This window comes from Elephas maximus, chromosome 15 (assembly GCF_024166365.1).
Source record: "Elephas maximus indicus isolate mEleMax1 chromosome 15, mEleMax1 primary haplotype, whole genome shotgun sequence".
Lineage (NCBI taxonomy): Eukaryota > Metazoa > Chordata > Mammalia > Proboscidea > Elephantidae > Elephas > Elephas maximus.
The window spans coordinates 27581370-27604886 of NC_064833.1; the positions used below are offsets into that span (position 1 = coordinate 27581370).

Below are 23517 nucleotides of genomic sequence, written 5' to 3' on the forward strand. Positions count from 1 at the left end.
AAACAAAAAATATCCCCTGAAGTCCTTTTAAAACCAAACACTAATTAACTAATATAGAATGTTTGCCTTGAGCATTGTACTCCTTTAATATCTATCTATATGAGATCAAACTGACAACAGCAACTTGAATAATTAGGTGGGAAACTCAGGGGGCAGTGAGTTTATATTAATAGAAGAGGAGAAATTCAGAAATGGAGGGTGAGAATGGTTGCACAACTCGAGAATCTAATCAATGTCACTGAATTGTACATGTAGAAATTGTTGAATTGGTGTTACGTTCTGCTGTGCCTGTTCTCAACAACAAAAATAAAACAAACTACTAAAAAATCTCATTTTATCTGGAAGCTGTCAGCAAGACCTTCATTAGAGCACAGTACTCTTCTAAATTGTCTACTGTAATGAGATGTGCTGTTTATTATGGAAGCTGTCTTAGTCATCTAGTGCTGCTATACCAAAAATACCACAAATGGATGGCTTTAACAAAGAGAAATTTATTCTCTCACAGTCCAGTAGGCTAGAAGTCTGAATTCAGGGCGCAGGCTCCAGGGGAAGGCTTTCTGTCTCTGTCGGCTCTGGAGGAAGGTCCTTGTGATGCATCCATCTTCCCTTGGTCTGGGAGCATCTCAGTGCAGGAACCTCAGGTCCAAAGGATGCGCTTTGCTCCCAGCACTGCTTTGTTGGTGGTATAAGGTCCCCATGTCTCTCTGCTTGCTTCTCTCAAACTCTCAAAAGAGATTGACTTAAGACACTATCTAATCTTTTAGATCTCATCAATATAACTGCCGCTAATCCATCTCATTAACGTAATAGTGATTGGATTTACAACACATAGGAAAATCTCATCAAATGACAAAATACTGGGAATCATGGTCTAACCAAGTTGACATATATTTTGGGGGGACACAATTCAATCCACGACAGAGTCCTACTTGCATATATTTTTCTATGCCTGTTTTCCATGGCATGCAAACAGGGAGTGTAGTAACAAAATCCATAGAATAAGTTAACACAATTTATTAGCCTTTATTTATTTAACACAACATGTTATAACACAACATATTAGCCTCTATTTCCTGAGGGAAATCATAAAAAATTATTGACATTCAGAATAATTAGATGTCCTCAAGAAAACATTAGATACTTCTTGGAAATGATTATCATAAATCAGTAAAAAAGGGTCAAAAAAAATAAGTTCTACATGTATACAGATTAAATTCCATTTATTTTTAAGGAATTTGAAAAGAGGTTCAGTTTTCTTTTCTCCCTCTCTGCCTCCTTTTCCTCTTACTTTTTCTTCTTTAATGATTAGAGGCTTGCAAGAAAATCTGTGTTGCTTACCATTCTAAGAAACTAGATATACGTTGGCATCAGCAAGCAAGTTAACCTACTCCACTTCTTGGCTTCTAATTTAAGGTATGTGCTGACCCTTTGAAATTAGATTTAAAAATAGAAAGAGAGAGAATAGCACTCTTATCTCCCTGCTCTTAAGCATTTGAATATACTGTTCTCTCTACCTGAGACACTCTTCTCACCAAATCTTTTCTAGATAAATTTAAATTGCAACGTGCAGGTCTCAATTTAAATGTCACTCCCTGAACACCTAGACATGTTTTCATAATACTCTGTGTTGGCCAGTTGCACCACTGCTCTCAGGTCCACTTCTTCCCCTTCTCTTGCTCTATTGTATATTGTAAGTGAGTCACTCTTAAAAATTGTTTCCCAAATTCCTTTATCAAACATTACCTAGTTGTGTTTGATCAGTAGGGGCACTGGTGGATGTTTGGAAGGTGGAAGGAGGTAAGAAATCAGGGTATTTCTCCTCCTTTTTCTCTCTACTCTGAGTGATGTAAACCCTGGTGTTGTAGAGGTTAAGTGCTATGGCTGCTAACCAAAAGGTTGGCGGTTCAAATCCACCAGGCACTACTTGGAAACTCTATGATGCAGCTCTACCCCGTTCTGTAGGGTGGCTGTGAGTCAGAATCCACTCAATGGCAACAGGTTTTTGTTTTTTTTTTTGGTCAGAGTGATGTTTCTGGCAGTGAACACATCTCCTACATGATGTCAACCCCCACCAGATGGCCCCATTCAAAATCTCATACTACCCTTGCTCCATTAGTTCCTCTGATTGTAGGGATAATAGCAGCTCCCTGCTGAGCTAATTTTTGGTTCACTCACAGACCCCTTTTTGCCTTCTCATCTTTTCAAATACCTTTGTGACTAATTCTCCATATTAAATTTCCTATATTGAATTAATTGGTTTGGGATTTCTTTGTGACAGGATTCTGACTGATACTTACATTGTAATTTACTTACCTGGAAAACCAATCTCCCTTGTAAGTTCTTATGTAGTCTTTGCTCCCATCTAGACCAAATTTTAGAAAAACAGAATTATGTTGGTCTTTCTCTTTAGATTCTCTTTCCTTACTACAGGCCTTGGCTCATAGAAGCCACTCAATATTTGTCAAAGAAAGGAAAGATGGAATAAAGAAAGAATGAAAGAAGGGATAGAGAAACCAATGAAGGAAGGAAAGGAAGTGATTCCTAATATTTTCCAACTTATAAAGTAAAATAGAGGTTTTGAGGCTGCGTCATCAACTCAATGGCACCCACCAACAGCAATTTAGCATGAAATGCCTTCTGATTAAACAATCGCATACCTGAGATTAGGCTTATGTGTGAGAGTCACAGAGAAGAATGACCATTCCTTGTTTGATAAGCCTAAGGTTGTGATTAATGGAGGCAAAGTGGAAAATATAAGTGTTGACCAGCATTAATGAAATGACAGTGGAAAAAATACAAATTTTTTGAAATACGTAAGCAACAATTTAGCCTGATTTCAAACTTCTATCTTCATCTAAAAAAGAAGTGGCAAAATTGGCAATTTATTTTTTTTCTGTCTGAGGAAACTGAAAGCAAGGTATGTCTTGCTTTCTCAGTAAAAAAAAAATTATGTCTTGCTTTCTCAGTGTCTGCTATAAATTCCTACTATGTTCCTTTCCAGATAGTGGGTGCTGGAAAACTCTCAGCTGTATCTCTGTTTCCCAGATTCCCCTGAGGTAGGCTCCCAATGCCTTGCGCAAAATCTAAATTTGGAACTGAGTTCATTGGGAAGAGAGGCAGTAGATCTAGCATATCTTGCAGATACAGAGAGGCTGTGAGCCAAGGAGTGATATGTGATCATCAGGTCATGGTAAGTTGGTGTAACCATGGAGCCAGCATGTGGAGCCATAGCTTTCTGACCTTGGTGGACATAACAGCTCCGTACCTGAATCTGTTCTGGCATAAAGTTCTGAAGGTCACGCTAAGGGCTGCTGCTCCAGTCTTTCCAACAATTTTTAAACTCTAGTCTCCCTGAATTGAATCTGTTTTTACATAAAAATAGCTAGAATGTTTTCTGTTAACTGCAACTGAACTCTGTCTGTATAAGATTCATTATCATTATTGTTTCAATATAATAATAAAAGTAAATTAAAATTGATGTACACATTTAATAGAAACAAAATGAAGGCATGTTTGGAAGGAAGCCTAAATGTAGGATTCAATGTTTGTTTATATTTTAAAGTGGAAAATGAGGGGTGCTGGTGGATGAGAACATTTATTCAATGTGAATTTGAGAGCTGAACGCTGGGCTTGATATTAAGGAAATAACGGTAAGCAAAAGAAAAAATGGTCCTGCTCTTGTTGCACTACCCTTTAAAGATATCTGTCCCTAGCTGTGTCTATAACTATATCTATAGCTAAAAATAGATATAGATATAGATCCATTACCCATTTGTCAGTTTGTTTTACTGCGTAATTAATTGGCATGGGATGTCTTGCATTTTGCTACTATGCAGAAAGCTAGGCCACTGGTATCTCAAATACCAGAAGAGTCACCCATGGTGGACAGGTTTCCTCAGAGCTTTCAGCAGACTAAGAAGAAAGGTCTGCCAATCTACTTCTGAAAACTATCCAATAAAAACTGGATGGATCACAACAGAATACTGTCCAATATAGTGCTGGAAGATGAGCCCCTAGGTTGGAAAGTACTCGGTATACACAGTGGCTGCAACAATGGACTCGAGCATACTTACAATCCTGGAGATAGTGCAGGACCTGGCAGCTTTTTGTTCTGTTGTACGTGGGGTCACCGTGATTTGGAACTGACTCGATGGCAGCTAACAATAGCAATGATAGATGTAGATATAGGTGAAATACATACAGAAATATCTCAGAGAATCGCACAATTAAGTGGTATAAAATCATAACTGATATTTTATGAGGTTCATCTTTCAGCACTACATCAGACCATGTTCTGCTGCTATTCATAGGGTTTTCACTGGCTATTTTTTTTTTTTTCTTCAGAAGTAGGTCACCAATTCCCTTTTCCTAGTCTTAGTCTGAAAGCTCCACTGAAACCTGTCCACCATGGGTGAACCTGTTGATATTTGAAATACTACTGGCATAGCGTCAGCATTATAGCAACACACAAGCCACCATAGTATGACAAACGATAGGCAAGTGGCTGCAACAATGGGCTCAAACATACCTACTATTGTGAGGATGGCACAGGACTGGCACCATTTCATTTGCTATGAGTTGGAACTGACACCATGGCAACTGACAACGACAATAACATGATATGTGGGCAAGTTATGAGAATGTAAAATACGATTTGACTCCTTGAAAGTAAAAAATGGTATCTTCAGGAAAAGATTATTAAGATGATATGTGAAGAAGTATGTGGAGTTAACTAGAAAAGATAAAAAGAGTGGTAGAGGCAATGCCAGGCAGAGGTAACATGGGCGAAAACCCCAAGTTAACAAGAACTTAGTATGATTCAGGAGGTGAAATCAAGCCATTGTTGGTAAAGCAGAAAAAAGAGGGATCAGAATGAGGTTGAGGCTATGGAGATGTTAGGTAAAATCTAATTATTGCAGAGCCATGTTGGCCATGTAATAGTTTTGAGTCTTTAAGAGCAGTGGAGGACAAAACAAATTAAGAAAGGCATTTCCTTGTTTCTGTATTTTATAATGGGAAGAAGAATAGAAGTAGCTTTAAGAGCAGGTTCACATGGTAAACTATTACTGAAAAGAGATTACAAGAAACATTTCTGCATTTAGCATTCTTCAAACTAAACAAGGAACAAAGAGTTTACTTTTTTGTCATCATTTGCTCTGCCTCTGCCTTAAAAATCATTTTCTTTGATTCATTGTTGCTGTTGTCATCTCGTTTTGTTTTTAATATGCCTCCACTTATAGGCTTTTCCTATCCCTAGCTTCATATTGTATCATTGACTGTTGAATACCCACTTTTTATTCAAACATTTAGTTTATGTCTACTCTTCATTATTTGTTGAAGAAAGGGGGGATGGAAAAAAAGAAAGACTAAAAGAAGCCAGGAAGGGGGAAGAGAAGGAAGGGAGGGAGAGAGGGAAAGAAAGAAGTTGTACTTTCCAATTTTTAAAATAAAATAGAGGGTTCGTTCCCCTATGCTTTTCATTATTCTATTTCTCTTTTTTCTTTTGTCCTTAAGGACATTTTAGATTTATTTTATTTATACTCTTGTGTTAAACACAAGCTAAAAAATGAGGATATTTTGTGATCTGGAGATTATCTGGTGTGGGAGGTTTTCAGAGTTAAGAAAATAATTTTCGTGAAGTTTCAAACTTGCTTGCTTTTGTGGAATATAAATAATCATAGGGGGTGACACAAGAATAATGTTTTAACTAGTGACTGTTATTTTATAGCGTATTGTGTGGTGATCTCTTTGTTGCTTATGAAAAATTTCTTAGTATTTTTTTAAGAGAGTTTTATTGTACATTCCCTGGAAACCTTAACAAATTTTTAAATATGTGTGAATATCATCAGTTATTGGAGAAAGCAAAAGGATTTCAGTGCTACCAAAAGTAAAATGAAATTCAATGAATCGTTTGTAAGGCTTTCTGTATTATTAATTCAAAAAGCAATGTAGTCATTTCTATAGAGAGCTCAATTCAAAAGAAAAGTGTGAACTTGATATATACTGGTTAATTTCGTTCAAAAACCAAACTGAAGTAGCTTTAAGATCCCTTTTTCTTTTTTTTTCCCCCTTTCTTGCTCTTATTTGAACAGCTGCCCATCCATTATTCTGAAGCTTATCAAAAATTTGCCCATTTCAAATGAGGGGAGAATTCCACTTACTATTTCTCTAAACAATTCAGGGTAAATGATAGCGGCAGGTTGAAGGAGAAATGTTGGGAGAAAAAGATGTTACTTTCTCGGAATAGATGTCAAAGTTTAAAAAAAAAAATTAAGTATGCTATAAAATTATTCATTGTAAAAAAAGAAATAATGATGGAAAAATTAGAAATATAAAAGTCTAGAAGAAGTAGAAAGTGTAAAATAATTGATACTGTCAAAATTACAAACTGCAGAAAATCACCTAGTGAGGTAACCTGACAGCTGGGTGTTACAAAAATCCAAATCTATCTTTCTGCACAAAAGACTCTGTTTCACAACTTTCCCTGGAGCTAAAACTTGTTTCCATAAAAATGGATCTAGTTTTCTCATAGGCTTGAATCTCTAAAGGACTCCAAACCCATTGTGTTCCCAGTTTAAGAAAAAATTCAAGTGACCTTTTAGTGCAATAAGCCAGTATCATTTTTGGCTTTTAAGCAAATTAATGAAAATCACATTTATATGTAGCCTTCATGGTGCAGTGGTTAAGTGCTTAGTTGCTAATCAAAAGATTGGCAGTTTGAATCCACCAACTACTCCTTGAATACTCTATGGGGCAGTTCTACTCTGTCCTGTAGGAACGCTATATGTCGGAATCAACTTGAGGGCAGTGGGTTTTTCAGTGGATTATCACATTTAAGCACACTGTGCCTCCGATTGTAGGACTTTTCATAAAGTCTAACATTCAATTTAAATTGATTTCTTAAATGTATGTTATTGTTAAAAAGAAAGAACTTCAAATATAGTGAAATTTAGGACCTAATTCCTGAGTGACTAAAATGAAAACAAGCAGAAATTTCTAATATTTTGCTTTTTGTCTATGAAAAAAGTGAAGAATGTTAATTTAAAATAAAGGATGCACAGAACAGTATCGTAATAATCATTTTAATACTCATTTATGTATTAATATAAATGCACTAACAATATTAATAAATAGTTGCTATTTAAAATATACATTTAAAACATACATAATGTATAAAAATAAGCATAAAATAAACACTTGTACACTCAAAATCTGGATTATGAGCATAGATACATTTTAAATATAGATTTTCAGCAATATGAATTCTAAAAGCACAAGGTAGTTCTCAATGCTTACATGAGTGAACAGAAATTGTACCTACTTGGTAAAATTATACCAGATGAATATATTTTTTTGTGTGTGTGCAGCTAACATTGATACAAATGAGTAATTTTGAAATTACCCTTGGGTGGCAAAAACTGTTAAGCTCATGGCTACTAACCAAAAGGTTGACAGTTCGAATCCACCCAGAGGTACCTCAGAAGAAAGGTCTGACAATATCACAGCCATTGAAAACTCTGGAGCACAGTTCTATTCTGAAACACACGGGGTCACCATGAGTTGGAATCGACTCAATGAAAAAAAATTTTTTAAATAATAACTTTTATAAGTTAGGTGATAATTTTGAACCAATGATTTAGTGCTCATTAGGTGTTACTTTTCATAAAACAAAACCAAGATGATAGATTGTATTTCCTGGTGGATATACCGTCTGATAATTTTTTACTTTTCTTTATTCTTGTTGATTTGAAAACGGCAATACTGTTATAGTGATTTTAATTTTGTAGACTCATTACCTTTCTATACTTTTCCTTAAGCTTTTTATGTGTAAACATTTTAACACTTCAGAAAATTTATGAAAATGGTGCAATGAACTCATACTATTCACCTAATCTAACGTTAACAACTTAACTCTCATTTGCACACTCACTGAGTGTGTGCATGTGTGTGTGTGTGTAGGTACACACATGCATATTATTTTCCCCCCTAAACCATGTGAAAGAGAGTTGCAGACATTATGAATTTTTTTCCTTACTTAGGCGTATATTTTCTAAAAATAAAACTACACCATAACTATTATATTCAGGAAATTTAACATAAACACAATACTATTATATATAGCATCCATATTCAAATTTCTGCATTTGTATAAATAATGTCCGTTATACCTGTGTTATTATGTTTTTCAATAATTTATTTTATTTTATTGTTGTTGGTGGGAGTAAACAACAGTACACCAATTCAACAGTTTCTGCAGGTACAATTCGGTGACACTGATTGCATTCTTCAAGCTATACGACCATTCTCACCCTTTGTTTCTGAGTTTTTTCTCCTCCATTAACATAAAATTACTGCTCACTAAATTTCCTATATAATCTTTTGAGCTCCTGTTGTCAGTTTAATCCCATATAGATAGAGCCGAAAAAAGCACAATGTTCAAAGCAGACATTCTTTACATTTAAACTATTGTTTGGTTTTAAAAAGACTTCCAGGGGTGTTTTTGGTTTAAGGATTAAGGTTTAAGATTATTTTAAAGCAATAGTTTCAGGGGTTCATTTCACCTCCATGGCCGCAGAAGGTTTGAATTCCATGAGAATTTAAAATCCTGTTCTGTATTTTCCCCTTTTGATCAGGATTCTTCTAAAGAATCTTTGATCAAAATATTCCATAATGGTAGTCAGGCACCATCCAGTTGTTCTGGCCTCATGGCAAAGGAGGCAGTTGTTCACGGAGGCAATTATCCAGAATCTAATCAGGATCATACCTTGTTTTAGGATCATGTCATGTTTCATTAGTCTCTTTGATCCAGAGCATTTCTCCAGTTTTTTTTGGTTCTATGTTATTCATGAAATGACATTTTCGAAGAATCCAGTACAGTTGTTTTGATGAATGCCCCTCCATTTGGATATACCTGATTGTTTCCTCACAATTGGAATGAGGTTAAACATTTTGGCAGGCATGTCACATAAGTGACTGGTGCCTTGGGTAAATTATTAAGGGGACCTGTGTTTGTCCCTTCATTTGTGAGGTTAGGTTTGATCATTTAGTTAAAGATGGTTCCACCTGTGCCCTGCCCCTCTCATTTTGTTCCCACAGAAGAACCACTTCTTTAAATAAAATCTTGAAACTTGGTCAGTTACTCAAGTCCCAGTCTTCATCTGGCTAACTCCTCCCTTCCATTCCCAATTTTTTGAGAATCCCCTATGTTCTAAATCCTAGTATTTTCTTATTATAAGGCCCCAAACATGTTAAGTAGAGATGCTCAGTCAATAATTTGGCAATTACATATATGTATATATGTATTTGTATATATATGTTGTTGTTTTAGGTACCATCAAGCTGGTTCCGACTCACAGCAACACTATGTACAACAGAACAAAACACTGTCTGGTCCTGCGCCATCCTCACAGTCTATGCTATGTTTGAGCTCATTGTTGCAGCCACTGTGTTTATCCATCTCATTGAGGGTTTTCCACTTTTTCACTGACCCTCTGATTTACCAAGCGCTTCTCCAGAAACTGATTCCTTCTGATCACATATTCAAAGTACGTGACACAAATTCTCGCCATCCTCACTTCTTAGGAGCATTCTGGTTGTACGTCCTCCATGATAGATTTGTTCATTCTTCTGGTGGTCCATGTATATTCAATATTCTTCTCCAACACCATAATTCAAAGGCATCAATTCTTCGATGGTCTTCCTTATTCATTTTCCAGCTTTTGTATGTATCTGAGATTGCCATGGTTTGGGTCAGGCATCTTTGCTTTTTAACACTTAAAGCAATGCAATATGTTGTTTGATTTCTTGACTGCCACTTCCGTGGGCGTTGATTGTGGACCAAGTAAAATGAAATCCTTGGCAATATCAGTCTTTTCCTGGTTATCATTATGTTGCTTATTGGCTCAGTTGTGAGAATTTTTGTTTTCTTTATGTTGAGGTGTAATCCATACTGAAGACTATAGTCTTTGATCTTCATCATTAAGAACTTCAAGTCCTCTTCAGTTTTGGCAAGGAAGGTTGTGTTATCTGCATATTTCAGGTTGTTAATGATTCTTTCTCCAATCCTGATGCTGCGTTCCTGATGCACACCTTTCTTGATTTTAAACCACTCAACATCCCCTTGTTCTGTTTGAATAACTACCTCTTGGTTTATGTACAGGTTCCACAAGAACACAATTAAGTGTTCTGGAATTCCCATTCTTCACGATGCTATCCATAATTTGTTCTGACCAACACAGTTAAATGCCTCACATAGTCGACAAAACACACGTAAACATTTTTTTCTGGTATTCTATGCTTTCAGCCAAGATCCATCTGATATCAGCAATGACATCCTTCATTGCATGGCCTCTTTTGAATCTGGTTTGTAGTGCTCCAACCACTATTGAATTATCTTCAGCAAAATTTTACTTGCATGTAATATTAATGATATCGTTCGATAATTTCTGCATTCAGTTGGATCACCTTTCTTTGGAATAGGCATAAATATGGGTCTCTTCCAGTCAGTTGGTCAGGTAGCTGTCTTCCAAATTTCTTGGCATAGACGAATGAGTGCTTCCAGTGTTGCACTCATTTGTTCAAACATCTCAATTGGTATTCTGTCAATTACCAGAGCCTTGTTTTCCACCAATGCTTTCAGTGCAGCTTGGGATTTCTTCCTTCAGTACTATTGGTTGAATGTCGACTAATTCTTTTTGGTACTGTGACTCTGTGTCTTCCTTCCATCTTCTTTTGACGCTTCCTGTGTCATTTGATATTTTGCCCATAGAGTTCTTCGATATTCCAGCTTGAGACTTGAATTTTTTTCTTCAGTTCTTTCAGCTTGAGAAAAGCTGAGCATGTTCTTTCCTTTTGGTTTTCTAACTCCTTGCACATTTCATTATAATACTTACTTTGTCTTCTCGAGATGCCCTTTGAAATTTTCTGTTTGGCTCTTTGACTTTATCATTTCTTCCATTTACTTTAGCTACTCTGCATTCCAGAATATGTTTCAGAGTCTCTTCTGACATCCACTTTGGTCTTTCCCTCTTGTCTTTAATGACCTTTTGCTTTCTTCATGTATGATGTCATTGATGCCATCCCACAACTCATTTGGTCTTCGGTCATTAATGTTCAATGTGTCACATCTACTCTTGAGATGGTCTCTAAATTCAGGTGGAATATATCCAATGTTGTACTTTGTCTCTCGTGTACTTCTTTTAGTTTTCTTCAGCTTCATCTTGAACTCACATATGAGTAATTGATGTTCTGTTCTACAGTCTTTCCCCGCTCTGTTCTGACTAATGATATAGAGGTTTTCTATCAAGTCCATCATCTGTTCCCACAGATACAGTCAATTTGATTCCTGTGTAACCCATCTGGTGACATCCATGTCTACGTTGTTGAAAATGTATCTGCAACGAATAAGTCGTTGGTCTAACAAAATTCTATCATGTAATTTCTGGCATCATTTCTATCACCAAGATCATGTTTTCCAACTAATTATCCTTCCTCTTTGCTTCCAAATTTCACATTCCAATCACCAGTAATCATCAATGCATCTTGATTGGATGTTTGATCAATTTCATACTGCATAAATTGGTAAAAATATTTAATTTCTTAATCTTTCACCTTATTGGTTGGTGCATAACTTTGAATAATCATATTAACTGGTTTCTTTGTAGGCATATGGATATTATCCTATCACTGACAGCATTGTACTTCAGGACAGATCTCAAAATATTCATTTTGACAATGAATGTGACACAATTCCGCTTCAATTTGTCACTCGTGGTACAATCTACCATATGATTGTCCAATTCAAAATGTTCAATATAGGTCTGTTTCAGCTTACTAATGCCTAAGTTATCTACCTTCAGGCATTCCATTTTATTTTTGACAACTTCCTGTTTTCCTAGATTCATACTTTTACATTCCATGTTCCAATTATTAATGGATGTTTGTAGCTATTTCTTCTCATTTTAAGCCATGCCACATCAATAAATGAAGGTCCCAAAAGCTCTACTCCATCCATGTCATTAAGGCAGACTCCACTTTGAGGGGGCAGCTCTTTCCCAGTTGTATTTTGAGTACCTTCCAACCTGAGGGACTCATCATCCAGCACTATATCAGACTATGTTCTGCTGCTATTCACAAGGTTTTCACCAGCCAGTTTTTTTAGAAGTAGACCACCTGGTCTTTCTTCCTAGTCTGTCTTAGTCTGGAAGCTCTGCTGAAACCTCTCCACTGTGGGTGACCCTGTTGGTATTTGAGATACCAGTGGCATAGCTTCCAGCATCACACCAACATGTAAGCCACCAAAGTACAACAAACTGACAGAGGAGTAGTGGTATATGTATGTAGTGGTATATATGTATGTATTCACCAACTTACAGCATATTAGTAATATGTACTACATACAATGTTAAAATATATCTGTAAGTTTATATGTAATGTTTCCAACCCCTAAAGAGAAATAAAGATTGGATGTATGAAGATACTGATAATATAAAGTGTTAATAACAAAAATTAAAAATAAAAGGGGGCATAGTCATGTGAGAACTGACACAACAGAGCCCTTGAAATGGAACCTTATCAAAAGTTGGGGACTAGCTGGATATATATATATAAGAATCTGAGGAATATGGTGTTTGTTGATGATATAATTTCTCATTCAAACTAAAATACTTTTAAGAGTGAAAAAAGACACCATAATAATGTCACTGGACATTACTAAGATAAATTGTTTTTTATAGGACTCAATTAATTTTATTCAAATATGCAAAAGGGATTTATTATAGGTTATTAAAAATCTTATAGGACTGTTAGGTAGACTAAAGAAATAGGGTCTAGGTAGAGCTTTCCACAGCACCACAAGGCAACAATGGAAGCTTCTCACTATTTGAGACCAGGAAGCTATCGTCACTTTTGCCAGACTAGTCTCACATTGCTCCTGTAACAATTCACACCAGGCAACTGGTTGCTTTGTGCTCTGCCTCTGGACATCCACATATCTACTAAATTGTGGACTGCTGTAATTTGCTAACACTGCAAAAGGTATATACTGCTGCAGCCACTTTTGAAAGATCTTTGTGGGTATCTTTGTGGATAGCTATACATGTCTTTATTGTGTAGTATTCCTACTATATACGGAAGCTCTTTTGGGAATGTTGACAGTTTGCTGTGTATGTTACAAATATTGTCTATCATCCTATTAGTAGTTTTAAGTCTTTTATGCTGTTTGAAATTTGTACAATTACAACTTAAATTATTTTCTCTAATTTTTTCTCAAAGGTTATAAAATATTCACATCTTCAACATTGTTTTTACATCTTTATTACAATTGAATTCATTTTGCTTATGATGTGAAGTAATACACGTAGAATTTTTTTTTTCTGAATGGTTAATTATTTCTACTGCTCCTCACAAAATGGAAATGATGCTGTTAATGTATATGTTTATTCTCTTATATAATTTTATTTATTTATGGATATCATATTCTGTTCCTCTGTTTTTTTCTGTATGTATTTATGCTGGTATTATGATATCTTGATTATTTAAAGCTTATAATGTGTATTAATTTTGGAGAGGCTAGGTTCTCTTTGCTCTTTTCCAAAACAATTAAAATTTTTTATTATTTCATATGTGTTTAGAATCATATCTTCTGGTGATCCAAAAATTAATTGTTGTTTTGGGTATAAGAGAATTAAAGATATATGCTGATTTGGAAATAATTAACCTTTTTATTCTGGAATATTCTACCTTTATTCTTTTTTGCCAGTATTTTTCTAACTTTCAGTAACAACTTACTGTTTTATTTGGTAAACTTATTTCCAGGTCTAACAGAGTTTCAATCATTCTTTAAGTGGGCGTTTTAAATATCAATTATTGATTTATCATGCTTATAAAAGAAAACTACTGAATTTTTATACTGCTTTTAAACCACAAAGCTTAGTAAAGTTTTTTTTTTCTCCATCATTTTAAATAGTTTATTATAAATTGTTCTTTGATTTTTCTAGGTATCATATCAGTGATAATTATGCATATAACTTTAATGTTGTTTATTTGTTTCTGATTTGTACCCCCTTTATTTGGTTTTACAGTATTATTTTATTAGTTATAACCTTGAATAATAATCATGATAGTGGGCATCACTGTCTTGTTCATGGGTTTGATAAAAATGCATTTAGTATTTAATAACTTATAGTATTGTTTGTCATCTCTTGGTTATGGTATAATAAGACCCTACTGAACCAATACTCTACACAAAACAACTAAAAGACCTAGACAAAAACAACAACAACAACAACACTCAGCTGTACCAAATGCTTTCCCATTTTGGAGCCTGTTATCCTGGAGCCAGGTGCAATCTGTGCAGGCTGTGAGAAATAAGTGTCAAAGGAAGTACTACAGTTTTTCTGCCTGAAAGGAAAAAAGGACCTGAGGAAACCATGGCCACCAAAAAGAGTGGGGAAATCTCATAAGGGAAAGAAGCTGGGATGAGATCTCCAAATTCTGTCTAACCACATCCCTCACTGGCCCTTGAACCATGAGTGTATGGAACGGACTCAAAGAAACTCACTTAAAGACAAAAAATCAGAATTGACACTGGATTTCCTGCTAAAGAAACAGAGTTTTCAGTTCATATCCAATTAAGATGACAACATGCTAAAACAATAGAAACATCATTCTTCAGGGAAAAAAAATAATCTTGAATCTTCACAAATTAATATTCGTAATGTATGGGATACATTCTGAAGTTAACCTAAATATTGAAGACCTCTGGAAAATGGATATTTCAGGAGAGATGAAAATCAACTGTGACTGACCTTTGAATGACCCAGTTTTTGAAACTAGCAAAGAACTTGAAGAGCTTATTAATGTTATATGAAGTTCTTCAGGATGATAATATCAGATACAAAGTTGGATCATCAGAAAACAATGCAGAACCTCTGAGTAAATAAAAAGTTCTATTTTTTTGTTTTTTTCTTAATTTATGCATAATACACATTATTATTCAAAATAAAAATTATAACATTGTCCTGTGAGGATTTGAATATATGTAATAAAAAAAAGACCACTGCCAGCGAGTTGATTCTGACTCATAAGGACCCTCTAGGACAGAGTAGAGCTGCCCCATAGAGTTTTCAAGGAGTCCCTGGTGGATTTGAACTGATGACCTTTTGGTTAGCAATGGTGGCTCTTAACCACTAAGCCACCAGGGTTTCTGATATATGTAATAGCTATATGATAAAGGAGGGCACTGAGTTATAGTGTAAAGGATGGAGGGAGGATATGTAAGTATGGAATTGCAAAGTTATACTTCTCAATAATCCACGGGTCCATAAAGAAGTAACAAAGGACATTAGAAATACTTTAAATGGATAATTGTGAAAATAGAAATATAAAAATTAATGGATGAGGCTAAAGGCAATGCATAGAGGGAAATGTATAAATTTAAATGCTTATAATAAAGCAAGAGAAAAGATCTCAAATCGGCATTCTGATTTTCCAGCTAGAAAAAAAAAAAAAAAGGCAAATTAAACCCCCAAGGAAGCAGAAAGGAAGAAATAATAAGGATATCAATAGAAGTAAAAAAAATACAGGAATGAAAAAGTCAAGAGAGAAGACCAACGTAATCCAAAGTTGATTTCATGTGAAATAAAAGTAAAAAGGCTTTAGCTAGACTGATAAAGGCAAAAAGAGAGGAGACATGAATTACCAACGAAATTTTTTTTTTTATAAAAGAGGGTACACAATCTTCATCAGTAAGAGCTTTACTTTCGGCAGGTTAGGTTGTGTTATCTGCATATTGCAGATGAACATGATATTATTTACTGTTAGGTTCAGGTAAGTATGTTTTATTATATTTAAGAAGAATTCTTATAATCTTACTTAGTTCTTAAAAAGAGGGGACAGTGATTTTTTAAATGTCTTCTTTTGTATCCATTTAATCATGTGACTTCTAATAATTCATTGATAAATGTTTTATTTTTATGAATTTGTTGATTGTGAATCATCCTTAAATTCCTGAAATAAACCCTACATAGTCATGATACTTTTTATCTACATTTAGATTTAATTTGCTAATTTTTTTTTTTTTTTTTTTTAGAATATTTACATCTATAATCATAAGCAGAACTGGTCAGTGGCTTTCTTTTTATTTTACTGTGATTAGATTATTGTATTGGGAGCATAAGATTGTCTTTAAGAGTGTGGACTCTGATGTTAAACCAGTTGAATTTAAATCCTGCCTCCGCCACTTACTACTATGTGATCTTGGACATGTTATATATTTCTCTGCCTCAGTAGCTTTCTGGTTAATATGGAGGTAATAATAAAAAAAAAAAAAAATTTTTAATAATAGTATCTAACAAATTAGGATTGAAGGAAGACCCATTAACAACCTGCAATATGCAAATGACACAACCTTACTTGCCGAAAGTAAAGATGACATGAAGTACTTACTGATGAAGATCAAATATAAAGAATATAAATCAATATAAAGAGAACAAAAATCCTCACAACTGGACCGATAATCAACATCATGATAAAGAGAGAAAATATTGACGTCAAGAATTTCATTTTACTTGGATCAATAATCAACGCCATGGAAGCAGCAGTCAGGAAATCAAATGAAGTATTGTGTTGGGCAAATCTGCTGCAAAAGACGTCTTTAAAGTGTGAAAAAGCAAAGATGTCACTTCGATGACTAAGGCGCACCTGACTCAAGTATTTGCAATCATCTCATATGCATGCGAAAGATGGGCAATGAATTAGAAAGACTGAAGAAGAATCGATGCATTTGAATTGTGGTGTTGGTGAAGAATTGAATATACCATGGATTACCAGAAGAACAAACAAATCTTTCCTGGAAGAAGTACAACCGGAGTGTTGCTTACAAGCAGGGATGACAAGACTTTTTCTCATTTACTTTGAACATGTTATCAGGAGTGCCCGATCCCTGAAGGAGGACATCATGCTTGGTAAAGAGAGGGACAGCAAAAAAGAGGAATACCCTCAGCAAGATGGATTAACGTAGTGGCTGCACAACGGTCTCAAAAATAGAAAACAATTTTGAGGATGGTACAGGGCTGGGCAAAGTTTTTTTCCATTATAGGGTGTATATGAGTCAGAGCCGACTCCACGACACCTAACAACAATCCACAGAATTAAGAAAGTTAAATGAGTGATTGCCTCACAGAAACTCCCCGTGTTAATTGTCACTAAATTTATGATAGCTTTGTAAACTACTTTTACCATTACATAAGACATTATTAGTGTCTCACATTTTGGTACTAAGCATGACTGACTGAATGGAATAAATCAAAATGTTGCAGTACTAGAACATGTTCTCATTTTATATCATTTCATATTCATTTTACTTTCCTTGGGACAGTGCATTCTAGTATATTTGCAAGTGCATGCAAAAGTGACCAATACAAAATAAATGCAAATGGTTTCCTGTTTTCAGCACTTCCTGTAAACCAAAGATATTCAAATGATATACTCTGCCTCACTGATTACATATAACAAGCATAAGAATTCAGGATTCTTGAAGTTTCTTTCGTATCTTTAATACGTATGTGAATAAAAACATTGTATCATTCTCAGGACAAATAGAAAGCTATTTGTATCAAAGGTTTCAGAAATTAGTTCTTGTTGATACCGCGATATACTAACTAGTTTTCCTGAGAGCAGCATCAAGGGTAGGAATTGAACTATGAAAGGAGATGTGACAAATTAGTTGCTACTGTAATAAGATAAGGCAAAATGTGAAAAAAAGGGCAAATTTAAAGTGGAAAAGTCCTTGAAAATATGAACTTTCATTTTTTAAATTATAATTTCATCTTATATTTTGCTTATTTCATGCTTTGGTCTTTGGACTGTCTAATAAAATTATATAAATAAAATGTGATTTGTTTTTCCTTTAATTTTTCTACAAAGAAGGCAAAAACCTGTTGCTGGGTTTTATACTAATTCAAAGCAGTAATTGAAGTTTAGCTTTGGAGTAGAATTAGCCAGAAATAGATAATAGGATGGATTTTTATACCATTTTAGGTAAGAACCAGGGAATGTTTAACTTACATATGACCAAATGTATTTACATACATATAAATATATATGCATCAGAGGAAATGCTATGTATTAAACACATTGCTTTATTTTCATCCTGAGCCCATATTAAGACCACATTTTTCAGTCCTCTTTCATCCAGGTGTATCATGTAAATAGTTCTAGTCAATATCATGTGGGTATCGCTTCCAGTCCTGTCGCTAAAACAAAATTTTCCATGTTCTTTCTTTGCTTCTGGGATGGCCAGATATGAAGTCTCCACCTTAAAAGTCTTACTACCTAGTAAATGGTGGCAGGAAAAGATGAAAGAGAACAGACCCATGAAATTATCAAATTACCATCTGGAGAGGAGTCATCTACATGAGTCCTCCGCATCACATTGGACTTTGTATTGGTTAAAAAATTAGTAAAGAATGCCTGTCTTGAGCATTGTGCTCTTTTAAAGAACTATCTATATGGGCTCAAATAGACAACAGCAACTCGAACGGTTAGATAAGACACTTAGGGAGCAGTGCGTTTATGTTAATGGAGGAGTAACAATTTGGAAAAGGAGGGTTACAATGGCTGTACAACTTGAAGAATGTAATAAATGTCATTGAATTATACATGTAGAAATTGTTGAAAGATGTATGTTTTATTGTATATACTTTCAAAAACAACAAAATTTAAGTATTTAAAAATGTATACATATATATGATAATAATGTTATATATCTATATATAAAACTAAAAAACCAAACTCATTGCTGTTAATTCTGACTCATATTGGCCTACTGTAGGACAAAATAGAACTGCCCCATAGGGTTTCCAAGGAGCAGCTGGTGGATTTGAACTGCTGATCTTTTGGTTAGGAGCCAAGCTCTTAACCACTCTGCCACCAGGGCTCCAAGAAATACATACGTAATCGCTGAGATATTGTCGTGGCACTAAATTTGGTGACAAATACAGAAATTAGTGTCTTAAAAAATAGTATGTTCCTATATTAGGCTTTGGAAAAATGGCAATCTATATAATGCAGCAGAGGAAATTTGGTGAAACTATTCCCTGAGACAACTTGAGATGCATTTTATATGGCTACTGAGCTGTTAAATCTAGATAAGAAGAAAACAGAACCTGAATAGTGTGTGTTGAATGTCACTAGCTACATTTGGAAGGTTAATAAAATAAAGAGCTTGGGAAAGGATTAGCCAGTTTACAAGCATATATGAAAGAGCACAGAGATAGTACAGACATTTTGAGCCTTGTAGGGTTGGAAAAACTAACTGTTCCAGACCCTAAGTAGTTAAAAAAAAAAAAAAAAACGGGATTTTAAGAGGTTTTTGTAAAGCAAGCTAGATAAACCATCTTAACAGAATAAAGAAATAAAGTAGCTCAAGGAAAAGATTAAATTAAGGGTGGTATTCCCAGCTATTGTTCCAGATAGCCTCAAGATAACTTTTATTAACTTCAAAAAGAAGGCTTTAAGAATAGGAAGAAAAAAGATTCAGGACTAGGAGTCTGGGAAGGTCTAAGAAAGAACTTGGGTGTGGTTACTACCACATGGCACAAGCTAAAGGCAAATAGATCAGAAGCCAACTAAGTGTCAGTGAATCATTTTGCCAGAGAAACTGTGTGGATTAATAATGCCTTTAACCATTCAAGTTTAAAAATCTTCCAGGCCTGCAATGTTCTATGAGTTGGGACAGGCTTTGAAGAATTCATGACTCTGAGATGAGCATACCCTCCAAAACACACACACACACACGTGCGCGCGCGCACACACACACACACACACACACAAATCAGATGGGACCAAGGAATATAATGGGCAATGAACCTACTAGAAGGCAGGGTCAGACCCACAGAGAATAATAAACTAGGGTTTTCCTCCCATTTAGTAGAATCAAGGCATTTTTATTAAAGGATGTCCCTAGCTCCAGGATATGTTGTCTCTCGGGTGAGATTTCATAACTGCTGTGGAAGGCCCTGTGTGGTGCAAACAGTTAACACCCTTGGCTGCTAATTGAAAGTTTGAAGCTTGAGTCCATCAGAGGTACCTCTGAAGAATATCTTGGAGATCTACTTTCAAAAAATCAGCTGTTGAAAACCCTATGGAGCACAGTTCTACTCTGGCACACATGTGGTTGACATGAGTCAGAATTGACTTGACAACAATTCAACTAGTCTTCCAATTTTGCCTTTCCAAAGGAAGTTTTCATTGCAATAAGCCTTTCCCTGATCCACATTGTGTACTGAGTCTATGTGCGTGCGTAGGCTGGAGGTGGGAGGGGCCTGCGGTAGGACAGGTAACTTAGCTTTCAAGTTCATAGGTTGCTGGACAAATAACAGTCGTATCTAGATTTGATGTAGAAGGTTGCACAAAAACTGGAAATCTCATACTTTGAGTTGGATGTGGTAACTGGTTGAGACTTTAGTTATCTCCTTTGGGAAGATATTGAGTGTATCCTACATGTGGAATGCTGGCGTCACAGTGGTTAAGAGCTCTGGCTGCTAACTAAAAGGTCGGCAGTTTGAATCCACCAGGCGCTCCTTGGAAACCCTATAGAGCAGTTCTACTCTGTCCTATAGGGTTTCTATGAGTCGGAATAAAAAAAAATCAAGGAATTTTTTTTTTATTATTGTACATATGGGAATGGCAATGACATGGTTTTTGACTAGAGGGCGATATGGCTACAGAAAAGAAAACGCTGTAAGTTTATGGCACCATTTTTATTTCCTTTTTTTAGAAATACAGACAGACTACATTTCCAAGTATATTTGCTTTAAAATGAAGATAAATAGTTCTGGCAAGAATTATGGGCAGAAATAAACTAGAACATTCTTTCAATCATATGAGCTTTCTCTTCCCTGCCTTCATGATTGGAAGAACTCTGAGTCTATGGAGCCACATAATGGAAGGAGCCTGGATCCACTTAGTTCATTGCTTAGAGAAAGTGCCTCACTAGGAACACCACAATAGACATTGTGTGTGAGAGAAATAAATATATGTATTTTTTAAGTCACTATAGTTTTGAGGTTGTTTGTTAGAGCCAAACCAAAAACCTAAACCTGCTGCTGTCGAATTGATCTGACTATAGGGTGGTTATGAGTTGTTAGAGCAGTAAGCTTTAAAATACTGACTAATTTAATATATTAATTAAAATAATATATTAATATGTTAATGTATTAAATTAAAAATTATGATTACAATCATTTTACTCTTAGTCTCCTTATTTCTGGTATGCTATTTGTTCTTTGATCTGATTGAAAACTTCAGTCCTAGAATCTGTCCCTGTTCCAGTCTCTAAGCATCTTCTACTTTTCTCTTTCTTTGCCAGGCAACCTGGCTTCTATGGCCCAAGAATCTAAGCATTCTTACCATAACTCTCATTTTTCTTTTACTCATGAGTTCTTTCTCTGCTTTCACCACAGCAATCCTGAGCCTTGCATAAATATAACTTTCTGCTTTGTTTGCTTCTGCTTCTGGGCCACTTATCATCCTATCACTTCAGAGATTAAAACTTAAAAAACCCATTGCCATCAATTCAGACTCATGGAGACCCTATAGGAGACTATAACTGCCCCGCGGGGTTTCCAAGCAGTGGCTGGTGAATTCACTGCTGACCTCTTGATTAGCAGCTCAGCTCTTAACCACTGTGCCATCAGGGCTCCGCTTCACAGATTGTTGTTGTTGTTGTTATGTGTCATCCAGTTGGTTCCAACTTATGGTGACCCTATAGAACAGAGTAGGATTGCCCCATAGGGTTTCCAAAGAGGAGCTGGTGGATTCAAACCACTGACCTTTTGGTTAGCAATCAAGCTCTTAAGCACTATAACGTCACAGATTAGAGCCTATAAAATATATGGTCCCATGCCTCGGTGGGGTCCCCAATGCTGACAGTTTAACATTCTTTACGTGGCCCCCCAATGATTTATTGCCATTCTTACCAGCCAGGATGCTTGTCCAAACTTGTACCAGTATTTTTAATCCTACTACTACTATTCACTCTGCTCACTCTAAGCCAAAATCTTCTTCATAGAAAACACTGACAGTGTTAACAACAAGACATTCTCAACTTCTGATCATCCTGCCTTTAAACTCACTTTTTATTGAATTACTTTCTGCCTTAGCACAAGAGTCAATGACTTCCCTCTTTCTACTTTACTTTTCTCTAGCAATAATTACTCTTGCCTTTTTAATTTTTTTCTCTCAACTGTCACTTTCTCCTTCACCTTCTTTGTGGTAATCTCAAGTGTTATTTGTCAAATATTTCCAGCTCTCCACCCTCAGGTCCAATGACAAGATTGTATTTTGTGCTCATTGCTGGTTGGATGGGGCCCAGTGACTAGGTACAAACAGTAAGTTACACGCAGGCATGAAATAAGTTATTGTCTGATGATCATTTTTTGCAGAGCTGTATTTTTTTCCTTTGCCACAATAGCTAACAATGTTTGAGAAGAGGGTTTGTTCTATCAGCCTAAGCTCCCATTGGCCACTCTGATGTGTATGCAGTGTGAATAAAAAATTACCCTGTGTTTCTAAGCCTCTGGTAAACTTGGGTTGTGTTATCGTAGCATAGCCTATCCATCATGGATTGAATTGTGTCCCCCCAAAATATCTGTTAACTTGGCTAAACAGTGATTCCCAGTATTATGGGATTGTCCACCTTTTTGTCATCTAATGTGATTTTCCTATGTGCTGTAAATCCTACCTCTATGATGTTAATGAGGCAAAGCTCAATTTACAAGATTAGGTTGTGTTTTAAACCAATCTCTTTTGAGATATATTTTGAAGTATTTTTTGGTTTTTCCTTTTTTTTTTTTGAGATACAAAAGAGAGAAGAGAGCAGAGAGCCATGGTGACCTCATACCACCAAGAAACAAGAGCCAGAAGAATAGCACATTCTTTGGACCCAGGGTCCCTATGCTGAGAAGTTCCTTGACTAGGGAAGACTGATGACAAGGACCTTCCCCCAGAGCTGACAAAGAGAGAAAGCCTTCCCCTGGAGCTAGAATCCTGAATTTGGGCTTCTAGCCTACTAGACTGTGGGAGAATAAATTTCTCTTTGCTAAAGTCATCTACTTGTAGTAAATCTGTTATAGCAGCAACGGATAACTAAGACACTATCCTATCCTGGAACAATTCTTAAACAACCTCTCCTTGGGCCTATATTCCCTTCAAGCTACCACACTATTTCCTTTGTTTTTCACTATCAAATTGATTGAGAAAGAGTATAGACCTTTTTTTTTTTTTCTTCAGTCTCATTGACTTCTTAATTTGGTACTCTCTGATATTCTTTATCTTTTTATTGAAACCACTCACTAAGTTCTGTTGCCAGGCACTAGACACAGTATTCTACAAGGAATGGACCCTGAGGTCTTAATCAGCTACTTATCTAGACACTGGAGAAGTTTCAAAATTTCTCCTTTACCAAATTTTTGGGTCTGCTTTTCTGTAACCTTTAGGCTTACCTCAGCATATTCT

At 35.6% G+C, this 23517-nt stretch overlaps 1 long non-coding RNA gene across 1 annotated transcript in view; it reads left to right on the top strand.

Moving 5' to 3' along the window:
* Nucleotides 1-23081, top strand: part of LOC126058880 (uncharacterized) — a 62108-nt gene extending 39027 nt beyond the window's left edge. Inside the window, exon 3 of the long non-coding RNA XR_007513320.1 lies at nucleotides 22860-23081. This is a non-coding gene — a long non-coding RNA (uncharacterized LOC126058880). The remainder of the gene's footprint in view (nucleotides 1-22859) is intronic.
* The last annotated feature ends 436 nt before the right edge of the window (nucleotides 23082-23517 follow it).